Consider the following 13,791-nt stretch of genomic DNA (forward strand, 5'->3'; position numbering starts at 1 on the left):
TAAGGCCAATATAAAGGGTGGATAGATGGATGAGCCAAAGGAAGGATGATGGATGGATAGAGTGAAAGGATGGATAGATGGAGCGAAGGGTGGATGGAGAAGCGAAAGGATGGATGGATGATTGAATGGATGGATGAAAGGGGGTGGATAAGTGAAAGGATGGATGATTGAGTTGATGGATTAGTTTGATAAATGGGTGTCCCTAGACCAGTGGCAACTATCCTTTATGGACCCCACAGCTACACTACACCCTCCTTGTTTTGGGGTCCATTTTTATTGTGTGACAATGTGTGTGAGTTAAAGAGAGAGTCACAGTGTAGGAGTAAGTCTAGGTGAGTGAGAATGAGTGACAGTAAGGATAGGTTTGTGTGAGAATGAATGTGAGCGAGTGAGGGAGAATGACAGTAAGTCTAACTGAGTATTACTGTGTGAGGCACAGTAAGACTTAGTAATGTACAATGAGTGAGAATCGGTGGGATTGAGTGAGACAGAGTGGGTCAGAGTAGAATGAGTGAGACTGCGTGAATTAGGGAGACCGATTAAAAATGAGTGAGTCAAAGTGAGACAGTAAACTTAGGGGGTTATTTACAAAAGGATTGCACGACCAGGTCTTCACATTTTAGATGCCCTGGTGGCACAGGCCTCGCAATCATATCTATGAGGCCATGCAAAGCCATCTTGGGTGGCTTTGCCTGGCCTCTTAGATATGGAGTGCGACAAGGCAATGCAAAGCGCTGCATGCCTTACTCTGTGTGAAGGAGGCGTTCCATGGGCATTGCGGTGGGTATTCCAACGCAACACCCATGGATTTTGGCGCTGCCCAGATTTACAAAGTCACATGAACCTGGGGCAGTGCCCAAACTTTACTACTCCCCAGAGCAGGCGTAACAAGGAGAAATTTTATCATTTCTACTAGTTTTTTCTCTTTCCATGAGTGCTACATTCTGCATCACACCTCCATGTAATGTTTTTGCGCGGGAAGGTGTTCCTTCCTGCACAAAAACAATTCTGCCAACAGCGCAGAACAAGAGTACCTGTGCTGGCACTAGGCACCAAAGTGTATGCAGGCACTGACTGAAAGGGCAGGAATACACTGTATCTTGTAGATACGGTGAATTCCTGCCCTTTCGATTTGGCGTAGGGCAGCACAGGAAAAAGACTTGCGGCACTAATCTTTGTAAATGAGGCCCTTAGTTCAAGAAAGTGTGAGTGAACCCTTCAAGAAGAAGCTCATCAGAATTCGAACCAAGGATTACGCCCGACCACTTTTAACAGTTATAAGCCGCCACTGCTTGTATTCAGATATTAATGGTACTGTTTGTGTGCTGCCGACTGTTCATTACATGTAATTTCAACTTTATTTCCAATGTGAATTATCATACATGCAATGAAAAACAGAATATAGTTTATTGATTGTGTGCTCATGGTAGCCTTACTTCGTGGACTGTAGTTTGAGTCAACCGACAGCAGGCGGCCCTGGGCCTCTCTGAATCATGTTAAGTCGTTTTTCTTTTTTTTAAATATATATTTTTTTCACTTCACACGCTTCCATGAAACAAGAGTTCTACTGTCTTCTGTTGGTACAGGGAATTACCTCAGGCAATAAACGAAAAGACTCTTTTTTCTTGTTTTCAGACCTGAATAAGTCCATATCGCTAACAGTATTTCTGTGAAAAACAGATAGCACTTTGTTGACCGGCTCATGGGAAGCCATTGGTGTAACCTGTTTGGATGCAGCTGCAGACCACCTGAAGAGAAAGTCAAATTAGGAAGAGACCCCACTGTTCTGTGCAGTAATGCCTTTTGTATTACTGTTTGACTTCCCTTCCCTTGTATGTATCTTTTGCAGCGAGGGAGATAGGGAACACGTTTTAAGGCCGCCTGTCCCTTTTAGGCATCTTGTGATTGAAAGAACTCTTGGAAGTGAAAAGCGGTAAAAGCTCCCCAGTTACCAATGAATGATGTTGACATGAAACATCTCAACACAGGGAAGTGAGAAGTTCACCATACTTTTTCTGGTAGTTCTTTTTATTTATTATGTGAACTTTGCCACCCGGTTTCTACAGCGACTTGTAAATAAATGCAAACGGCGGTATATTTTGCCGGTTTAGCTATCTCATGCCTAGTTCCTTTTGAACACGAATAAACGGAACTGCGACTGCCTATTTAATCGCGCTTTTGATCTTTGATGCTGACATATAGGGACTGTGTATAATATTTCTGGTCATAAATTCTTAAATTGTTATGGAAAGGTTTTGCGTTAAAGAAAGAAATGGCGAGGTGAAACACTGGTATCTAGAAACTCATGCAGAAATGTGTCTACTCTTCCTACTAGAAAGTTAGCTAATGGTGAATAGAGGCACGCCCTTAATTAGTGTGCAGATTTTTAGAGATTGAGGGCCTCATTTGCAAGATTTTGAAGCAGAGCAGCACAGTAAGGGGCATATCAGCAACAACCGGCGATAATTATCGCTAAGCGCACTTAGAGCTAGGATAATTATCGCCGGCTAACGTGGATTTTTATCGCTGAGATAGCGTGCTATTAGCAACGCTTATCTCAAAAGCGATAAAAATCCTAGCGCTAACTGCCAAATGTGAGATTATCGCTGGAAACCCAGCGATAATCTCACGAAGATTGGCGTTAGCTTGATGATAGGGCCCCACACAAACTTAGCCATGATATCCACCTTCCATAGGATATCATGGCTAAGTCAGTCCTGAAGCAGGCATAAGGAAAGTAGCGATACCAGGGGTTATCGCTACTTTTCTTGCCGCTATGCTTCATAGCGTGGGGCTTGATGATAGGAGAAATGTCGCTTAGCGTGACCTTGCTGATTAGGCGATAAAATTATCGCCGCTTTTCGTCCGAAAACGGACGCAAAAGCGGCGATAATTTTATATCGCCTCGTTGCTGATATGTCACTTAGCTGCGCTGCCCTGCTTCAAAAAAAGGGGCAGGAATGCGCTGTATCGATGAGATGCGGCGCATTCCTGTCCCTTGCGCAAATGCAGGCACCCTTACACCATGGTGCAAGGATGTCTGCGTTGTTCAAATGATTATTTTTGTGCAGGAAGGGACACCTTCCTGCACAGGAACGATCAATGGATGTGATTTCCTCAAGAAAGAGGAAATAAGTAGGAGAAATAGTTATTTCTCCTCATTACACCATCCCTGGGGAGGCTCACGGTTTTGATGCATTCCCAGATTTATGCTATATTGTCAATCTGTGAATGTGTCAAAATCCATTATTATTGCGTGGGAACACCCAGGCAATGTCCAAAAATGCCCATGGCATGCCTCCCTGATTCAATGTAAGGCAATGCAGCAACTTGTGCTGCATTGCCATACACCATATCTACGAAGCCATGAAAAGTCACACAGGGTGGCTTTGCGTGGCCTCGTAGATATGATTGAGATTGAGAGGCCTGAGCAATCAGAGCATCATTAAAAATGATGCTCCGGCGGAGCAGGCTGCTTGCAAATGAGACCCTAAGAGCCAGATATGCAAAGCATTTTTCCAGTCGCAAATGGCCTGATTGTGTAAATCGGGCTATTTGCAACCGGAAAATGCTTTTTCAAATGTACAAAATGCGATTCAGTAACTTGCTACCGAATCACATTTTGCATCTGCGATTCATAATTGGAAGTAGCGTGTTTAGGGCACCCTTCCAAATACAAAATCGGTACGGCATGTATTACTGTTTTGCAACAGAATTCTTGTCGCAAAACAGTAACTTCTCCACCAGTTAAAAGCTGGTGGTAACCCATTCACAAAGGGGAAGGGGTCCCCTGGGAACCCCTTGCCATTTGAGAATGTATATAATAATATTTTTTAAGAGCAGGCAGTGGTCTCAAAGACCACTGCCTGGTCTTAAACAAGCATTGGCAAAGTAATAGGTCTCGCATTTGCGAGAGTTTATGCTATTGGCATTGTAAATGACAATGCCTTTTATTTATGTTTTGATAATTAACACATAAACAAAAGGCATTGTCATTTGAAATGCCAATAGCTCAAACTCTTGTAGATGCATGACCTTTTTCACGTCAAAGAAGCGACCGCCATTGTCCTGGGCTGCTTGGAAAGTGAAAGCGTGCATGGCACGCTGAATGTTGCTGGAAAGCATGTTGTGCCTTCAGTAGGTGAAACTCAATAAAGAACATAGGGGCATATGTATCAAACGATTTTGTATTCGCAAATGCTGCGAATCGCAAAAAAACAGCGTTTGTGAATACAAAATCGCAAAATGAGATGTATGAGGCATTTCAGCAGCGCATTCTGAAGGAATCACTAATTTTGCGATTTCTTAAGTTTGCGTAAGCATTTAAGAAATCGCAAATTGCGATTCCTTAAATGCTATGTAACACGCACCCAAGTTGTGCGATTTCTCCTTAAGAAATCGCAAATTACCACCAACTTCAAGTTGGTGGTAATTTGCGATTTCTTTGAAAAATGCACTTTGTTGCATTTTTCAAAGTGCCATGTGGCGCACATACTGTGCGCCATATGCGCACACATGCTGATTTCAGGAGGGCATCAGGGTGTCATCATGACACCCTTGCATCTTTGAAAATATTCTCAATTTGCTATTAGCAAATAGCGATTCGCAAATTGAGAAAGACTTCCCATTCATTGCTATGGGCCTCCTGGCCCATAGGAATGAATGGGAAGGTATTCCTTAATTGCGATTTCGCAATTTGCTAATCGCAATTAAGGAATTTTAAGAATTCGCAAAATTTGTGCGAATTTTTAGATACATCCCGTTTTGCAATTCTCAAATAGCGATTCTCAAAAAATCGCTATATGAGAATCGCAAATGGAGATGTTGATACATATGCCCCTGCGTGCTTATAGACTAAATAAGACATACAGTGTAACAACAGAAGTAATTCCTCATGTGAGGTTACAAATGAAGACCAGGCCGTACTAAGGTGGAACTAACAAGCCCAGTAATGAATCAAAAGCCAGCATTTACAAGCCAATGAAAAATATTGGCAGAGAACAGAGGGGGCTTCAAGTCCATACTCTAATACAGCATGCCTCGCAGAGCAGTGCATGTGCTGCCGAGGCTCGACCTAAAAATGAAACTTAAAAGTTTAATTTATTTCTTTGTAAATGCATTCTATTTTCCTTTTAAAATTATGGGCTGCATTTAAAAAATAAATTGCTTTATTAAAATGCAATCACAGACACGATGGTCTGCTGACCTCAGCAGCCCACCATCCATGAGATGGCTGTGATTTCTAATGGGTCGCAAATTGTGACTTACCTCATTAATATTCATGAGGTAGGTCGATTTGGAACCCACAACGAATCCCTAAATCAAACTCAATGAGTTTCATACATGAGCAATACTGATTTCCTAATTGCGATTAGGAGAGAATCGCAATTAGGAAATCGATATTCCTCATGTTTGTACATCTGGCCTAAATGAACAAACCATGGTGTGTTAGGTACGGGCTGGCATTAGATTAATTAGAGCGAGGGATCCTTTTTTATCAAGGAAATAAGAAGATATTATGTCATCTTGTTAGATACTGGGCTTCATAAATATAAAAGAAAAAATCCCGTGACAGGTGTACAAAGCTTTATGTGATCGCAAATTGAGCAAGAATTAGTCCATCTGGTCCAATGGTATTATGTTGTCAGAGAATGAAGTACATGAAAATTATGACAAAGAAAAGCGACCTTGCAGAAGCTCTTTTAGCAACAGAGCAAATACTTACACGTATATATGTCACTTTTTCACCACATGTTGAAGGTCACTAACTACACAATTATTAGAGACTATTGGTCAGGTGTAGTGTTTAGTGCTCACATGATACTGGTTGAAATTTGCGACTAGTATTTTTGGGACCAGTATAAAGTTTAAGATGTGGAGTAGGTCGCAATTCAGCCTACCTCATTAATATTCATGAAGTAGGTCGCAAATTGTGAATCCTTTTGATTGGAAGTCAACACCTGGATGGAAGAATTCTGCGGCCAACAAACCATTATATCAGTGATTCCCTTTCAATAAAGAAAACTTTTATTTGAAATGTATACTGTTTACTTGAACTTTACTTTTGTGTCTTTTTTATACTTGGCTTCTAATGTTTGTTGGTGGCACATGCTGCTTATAGCTGACATTCTTACTCTAAATGGCCTGGAATGCTAGTCAGCACCATTACTCCTGGTAGTTACTGATGCAGGTGCATCTGTAACTCACTCAGGAGAATGGTGATACCAGGGCATGGCAAAAAATACCCAAGAGCTCCACTCTGAAATGAGGAATTACCAAGGAAATCTGTCATTTCAGGAGCAATTCTGTTGGTAATTCCCAAATTTAAAGCAACATTTCACCCCAGAGATTTCAGCTGCTTTCAGCCGGCAAAGCCTCCAGGTGATCCTTGACTACTGATACTAGCTACAGTGGAATTACTACAGAAGCTGCAATCGAGGCCTACACGTTAATCGTAGCTGTGTTTGATATATGCGATAAATGGCATGCTCTGTTTGTCTGCTTTGTGTTTCATGTGACAGCAATTCAATTCAGAAAGTACAAATTATAACAGTGATTGACTGTGATGTCTATCGTTAAGTTATATTGTATAAATCAAGGTAAGCTGCTATGTTTCACACAGCTGTGGTGCTGTTCAAACATAGCATATTGTGAATATGTTTTACCACTCAATTCCTCTATCCACTTTACCAATCTGTGTTAACCATGCTATGTGTGTCCACCCTGATCTATGTGTATTGTGCAATTTGTCCTTGATGTTTCCAATGGGGAAACTTTATTGAGCATGTTCTTGAGGTCATCAGTATCCTCAAGGGATGGCTCAAGGTAGGTATCTTCCTGTTTTGGTTTGGTTTTTGCCTGGAAGTGGCGTTGACTAGGTACTGAAGCTTGAAACGTGGTGTGTGGTCCTCCCACCTGCAATGGAAACAATGGTGGTGTTGACTAATGCATGTGGCTTCTTCACCATTTGTATAATGATGTGCACTGTGAAAGACCTATGAGCAGACCCATTGTGTTCCCTGCATCCCCTAACCTCACTCGCCCCAAGGTGGTCATCTGGTGCTAGTTAAAGCTGTCTTTTTTAGGTTTTGCCTATACATAACATGCCCTGTTGCTGTGAAATCTCATGAAAACCAAGCAAAACCCCTAAAAACAGTCTTAAAACCTGCCCCGTTACTTACCATTGGTTTGCTCTCCATTGCTCTCATTTTATCGCTTCTCATTGGTCAGGACCTCCTTCCCTGCTGCTTCCACTTTCTCTTTGATTGTTCCGGTCCTCCGGTCGGCCATGGAGCTTGGACCAAGCACAGTTTCCTGAGACTGTGGCCACTGTCCTACAACTGACAGCCAGTAGAGATCATTTATTTTTATTTTTATTGCAGCACTCATTAAAAGGGTATGTGTTTGCAGACCCTTCCCTTCCATCCCAGCCCCTCTCTCATCCTTGCTGTTTGCCTTGTTCCTCCAACTCCCTCCTGCTTCATTGTAGCTTGGTGCCGTCGCTTGCCCTCTTGCCTCCTAATTTGTGACCCCCATCCCACCTGCCTCAAAAGAAAAAAAGTGCTATGATGGCCAGAGCTGGATGTGCTTTGTTTTTATTTACTTTAAACCATCTGTAAAAAACATTAACAAAGTCAACTAGCTTGCACAGAGCAATTTGGTTTTGTTAATGTTTTTAAAGATATTGCACAGTGTGTTCTGCTGTGCAACATGGCTTAAAGTAAATAAAAACAAAGGGCTATCATGCCATCAATGTTGGTCATGCCATAGACCTTTATTTTTTATTTACTTTGAATCATGTTGCACAGCAGCCTGCTCTGCTATGTAGCATCTTTAAAAAGACATTGACAATGACAATAGGTCTTGCAATGGCAAAACCTATTAGGTTTGCCAATGCTTGTTTGTTGGGAGTGTATTGTACCATATTTCATTTGTTAACAATACTTTTTTTTAGGTCTTTGACATAGCATTGACTTTGCTCTGAGGAATTCTGGAGAACCTTACAGGTATATTTTCCCTTATAGCAATAGGATCTCATGTATGAGGTGCACTTGTGTGAGGGGTCTCATTAACACTAGATTTCAGAAACCACATGTGATAGAGGAGAGGAAAAGCAATTGAGGCAGAGATGTAACAGTCAATTGTAATTTGTAGTGGCTGAACAATACCCGCATTTGCAATATTTTTTTAACACAAAATTTATTGCATTTTCAGTCAAACGGTACAGTGTATTGGTATAATAATGCTGCATTCATACAGTACTGTGCATGCAAATGAGCCTTGACATAAAGCATATATAGGGAAACATATTGTACAATGTACTATTTGAATGCACTACAAATTAATACCCCCACTCTCCTCAACCCTCCCCCTACAAAACAATTATTCTAGGTGTGTAATCGAGGCGGGAGCAGACGTAGCGATTATGTAAGTGTGTGTACAATGTTTAGTGAGGGGATGGGGGCAACAGGGATGTCCAGCGGACACATATGACTGGGGTGGGCATAGTATTGTTCATCGGGTGAGGCTGTCTCTAGTGCTTTAAATCCTTCCAACATGATATCCCATTCAAGCAAGATTTTTTTTGCATAATACTCTGAATTCTTCCCTACGGATAGCCTCACTTTCCGCCAAACCCCATCGCTCAACTTCTGTTCACCTGTGTTCAATTCTAGGGGCTCTTGGGGATTTTCATTGTTGTGTCATAACCTGTTCAGCCAAAATTGAGGCCAAGTTGGCAAACCTGCCCCTTGGGCCTAGGATATCAACCTGGTAGATATTGTGCATGTATGCTCCATCGATCAAGACTCGAGACAGCCATCAGGGCAGAGGCTAGACTCACCCAATAGGTATATATTGCAGGGCATGACCAAAGCAGATGGAGGAGATCAGCGTCCAAAGCTTCACATCTTGGACACTCAGAAGAGGCGTCAGAAAAACATTATTGATTCTGTGGGGTGTTAAATATGCCCTATGTAAAACAGAGAATTGCATGAGCCTAAATCTCACACTGCAGGAGAACTTGTTTGGATTTTCTATAGGTTGGCACACCACTTTTCTGAGAATTCACAAATCAGGTCAGTTTCCCATTTAAGCTTAGGAGGGAATAGGGAGGCTTTGAGATGCGCCTTAGTGCCGCAATAAAAACAGCGCTACCCACATTTGTACATCGAGATATCCCAATTTTTTTTTTGTAAGATTCCGAATATAGGATAAGAAAAGTAGTTTTACTGCAGCAGGGTGAGCGGTTTAACGAAAAGACCCTCGTTTCTTTTGCATGGCAAGTGTTTACTTGTAATTAAATGTTGCTATGATCATCCCTTTTGTAACTGATAGAGAAAAGTAAGAAAGACAACGGCAGCCATGGCGCTCATAAGAGTTTGATGGGGTGCTCGGCTGAGGATTCATCAGTCTTTCCTCGTACCTTTGATGCTTTTGTTACTAACGGGAGGAAGTGACGTTTCAAAGTGACGTTCTCCACAGCACTGCCCGCAGATGTTGCATTAATGTACTTTTCAGTGCTCTTTAGTGTGGTAAGACGTGTTCAGGGTTGTTGGACTTGCAAAGTTGTGAAGGCGGAAGTCACGAACCACAACACTCTATGGTTAAGTGCAAAACGTTTTGAGTTTAGGCCAAGGAGGGTGGGACGAAGCAGCAGGAGAGATAGTCGGAATATTGGAAGGGAATGTGCACTTTCAATGTGCTACCATCCTTACCCAAAACCAAGGTATGAGATATAGCTTTTATTTATTCTTTCAATGTTTTCAAATGCTGCAAACTGCGGGCCTCATTTATGAGACTCTACCGGCACTATGGTGCCACTGGAACATCACTTTTTTGACCCTCCAGTGGCGCAATGTGCCTTCGGGATATTTATATGGCCACATAAAGCCATGTTACCTGGCTTTTCATGGCCTTATAAATATGTGACTCTTTCACGCAGAAAACTGCATGAAAGGGGCGTTCCATGGGTGTTGCTGGGGGTGTTCCCACCAACATCTATGGCTTTTTTGACACTGCCCCAGATTTACGAGAAATCGTAAGTCTGTGGGAGCGCCAGAAACGTATGCTTCCCAGTGGAGGCGTAAGGGAGGCACAACAAGGACAAATATCAATTTCTCCTCGTTTTTCCTCTTTCTATGTGTGCTGCATTTTGCAGCACACATAGAAAGAGGAAAGAGCCTCTAGGAATTGTTTTTATGCAGGAAGGTTTTCCTTCCTGCACAAAACTATTCATTCCCCCAACACAGGCACCCTTGCACCATGGCCTGCTGCGCTGCATAAATGAGGCCCTACATTTTTTGTGGTCATGGCAAAGGAGACTTTCCAATGCCAGGCTGTGTTCACAAACAGGACTGGTTTCAAAGGTGGCAGTATTTATGTTTTCTCTTATTGCGAATTCCTCTCTGTGACAGGTGTAGAAAGGACGGCGTCGTGGAATAATGTGCATATGGCAGTCCTTTCTGCCAGCTCGTCTGCATCATTACTCTATTGATCTTGCAAGCACTCTGCGTCTCCTGTGCCTCCGATGAGATTCTGTGAAGGGCTTGGGTTGCCAGGAAATCAGTGGAGTGGAGAAGCTGGCAGAGGGAACGGGGGAACCTGGATTTGCCAGGGAGCTGTGTGATTTACCCTCAAACCAGGTGTCAAACGGTAAATCTGCAAGAACTGGCAGGAGGACGCTGTGATGCCAGAGGCAGCGTAGAAGCTTGAAAAGTGTATTAAGAAACGCATACATCCATCCCAAATCCATCATTTTATTTTAAATGCTGTTTTTTTTGGCTATGATTTTAGCCCCTTCACTGACAGTGTTTGTCACTTTGTGGTTAAAGGTGATTTTTACATTTTCTTAAAGTTAGACAGCAGCTCGCCTTTTTATACTCTCTGTACTACATTGCACCCAGACCCGTTGCACCTTGTTCTTGGTGCAAGTCCCACAAATATTTACCAGATAATTCAGTGAACAATTAATGACTATTGTCAGGTTCTTTAAAAATACACATCCTTTTTACTTTATGATAAAACTTGAATGCACTCTGAAAATAATGCAATGTCAGATAAATAAAAGATTTTCTGATATAATGCACACATATAGCTTTTGTGCGTCAAATAATATTCTCCTTTATAGGGGGCGCCCTCCCCTGACTAACTGCAGGAAGTTTGTGAGAGTGCAGGTTTATGTTTGACATTTTTTGGCAAAGGTTTGGTTAATGCAGGGTTACTGCATCATGTTAAATGAGAAGAACCCGATAAGTGTTATGGAATCCTACTACTATACATATATCCCATTACCATCCCACTGTAAATGAGGCTGTGCGTGCAATATACTCAACATGTGCAGAATTCTTTAGAAGTCATCGACTGTACAAACTTGAAATTACACGGGCGATATGGTACAGATAAAAGTATCTTGTGCCTCCTCTCTGCTGATGAACACTAATCTCAGGATTGTAAAGGTGGCATTTACCATGACTTTATTACTGATTCTGCCAACTCTACTAGATCTGGTGGTAAACAATATGGGGCAGATTTATTATTGTTTCACAGAACGCAAAGCAGCAAGACAACTTGCTTCACTGTATTGCATTAAATGGACACATCAGAAATGCACTATACTTATTAAGATATGAAGCCTTTCTGCTGTCCTCCTGAGCTGTAGCAATGTGTGCTGCTGTCCACCAATGCAAAAACAACAGTTGATGGACAGAATGCAGAACAATGTCATACATTCACCCCAGTACAGAGATATGGGCCTCAATCCATCGTTTTATGCTCACCATGCTGTTCCAGTTTGAACTCAGCCATATGCAAATCAGCCTTGACCCTGTGCCTCATGGGAACAGTCCAGCCCGAAATGCCAAGCCAGGTTCTCACTGGACTGGAAACAAGCATCCTAGGACCGGTTTAGGGGTTTTATTCTTCTTCAGCCAGGATAGCTTGACTCCAGTGGCATGGAGAGCACGGGCCCCACGTCTGGGCATACACTTCCCACTGAGGGCGACAAGTGCAAAAACAACAGTTGATGGACAGAATGCAGAACAATGTCATACATTCACCCCAGTACAGAGATCTGGGGCTAAATCCATCGTTTTTTTTGCTCACCATGCCATTCCAGTTTGAATCCAGCCACATGCAAATCAGCCTTGACCCTGTGCTTCATAGGAACAGTCCAGCCCGAACTGCCAAGGCAGGTTCTCCCTGGACTGTAAACAAGCATATTAGGACCGGTTTCGGGGTTTCACCCTTCTTCAGCCAGGATAGCTTGACTCCAGTGGCATGGAGAGCACGGGACCCACGTCTGGGCATACCCTTTGCACTCGGGGTGACAAATGCAAAAACAACAGTTGATGGACAGAATGCAGAACAATGTCATACATTCACCCCAGTACAGAGATCTGGGCCTAAAGCCATCGTTTTTTTGCTCACCTTGCCGTTCCAGTTTGAACCCAGCCATATGCAAATCAGCCTTGACCCTGTGCCTCATGGGAACAGTCCAGCCTGAAATGTTTCCGGTCCAGGGAGGACCTGGCTTGGCAGTTCGGGCTGGACTGTTCCCATGAGGCACAGGGTCAAGACTGATTTGCATATGGCCAGGTCTAAACTGGGCTGGCATGGTGAGCAAAAGAATGATGGATTTAACCCAGATCTTTTGACTGGGGGTGAATGTTTTGATTTGTTCTGCATTCTGTCCATCAATTGTGTGTCTTTTGTTTTCTCATCCACCAATGCAGGCACCTTTGTGCCATCAGGCAAGGGTGACTTTGTGATGAGCAGGATAGTTTTTTGTGAAGGAAGGGATGCCGTCTTTCACAAAAACAATCTTTAAAGGCATTTTTCTGTTCTATATGTGCTGCTGAATCTAGCACGTATACAAAGAGGAAATAAAGATATTTCTCTTCATTGCGCCAAGGTCAGAGAGGTGCATCATTTCGGCGCAATCCAGAGTTCATAGACCTTTACAAATATGAGATTGTATCAAAAATCATGGGTGGGTCCATGGAAACGGCCACACCCATTGATCACCTCCCTGTCGCAAGGTAACACAGGGCAGCAAAAATGCACTGCCTTATGTTACCTTAGATTTACTAAATCACACAGAGCAAGATGGCTTTTGTACTGTGGTACAGTAATGTTTCCTGCAGTAGGATTCATAACATTTATATTAATGCAGACTATCTCTTCGACTTCTCTTTAGCCCAGTAAACAACAATATTGCTCAATAGATCCAAAATCTATTCCCTGTCTATACACCTTAAAAAAATACATGTTCAATTATATACTTTGATATCTGCTTAGCTAGCAAACCAACAAATACCCATGAATTGAAAAGATCTGTCACTTCAAATCCCTGCAAACATGCTGGTCAATATAGGTGTTGCTATGCAGGTTATGACAGTCTTCAAAAACTGTAAACATGATACCTCTCAATAACTGAAAATCATTTTTTTATGTCAATGCTGGTGTCAGAAGAGCTTCAATTCCTCCATTTGGGACTCAAGAACTATATTACAGTAGAGGCGCAATGAAGAAGATGGCTTAGAGAAGTACTTGACCCATGGTTGGAGTACCTTCTACTGAAGACTCCGGCAGCTCACACCTTTCGGATTTCACCCTTATCGAATGCTTCTTAGCTTAAGGTTCCCCTTTTAAGGTAGTGTAGGGAGAGTTAGCTTGCTCATGCCTACTTTGGACAATTGTCAGATGAAATATAATATTCAATTCTTTTTGCTGATCATTTGCATTATCACCATAGAGCTAGATGTCTGCTTTATATTGCATAGAGTAAATCTC

This window comes from Triturus cristatus, chromosome 3_2 (genome assembly GCF_964204655.1).
Source record: "Triturus cristatus chromosome 3_2, aTriCri1.1, whole genome shotgun sequence".
Taxonomy (NCBI): Eukaryota; Metazoa; Chordata; class Amphibia; order Caudata; family Salamandridae; genus Triturus; species Triturus cristatus.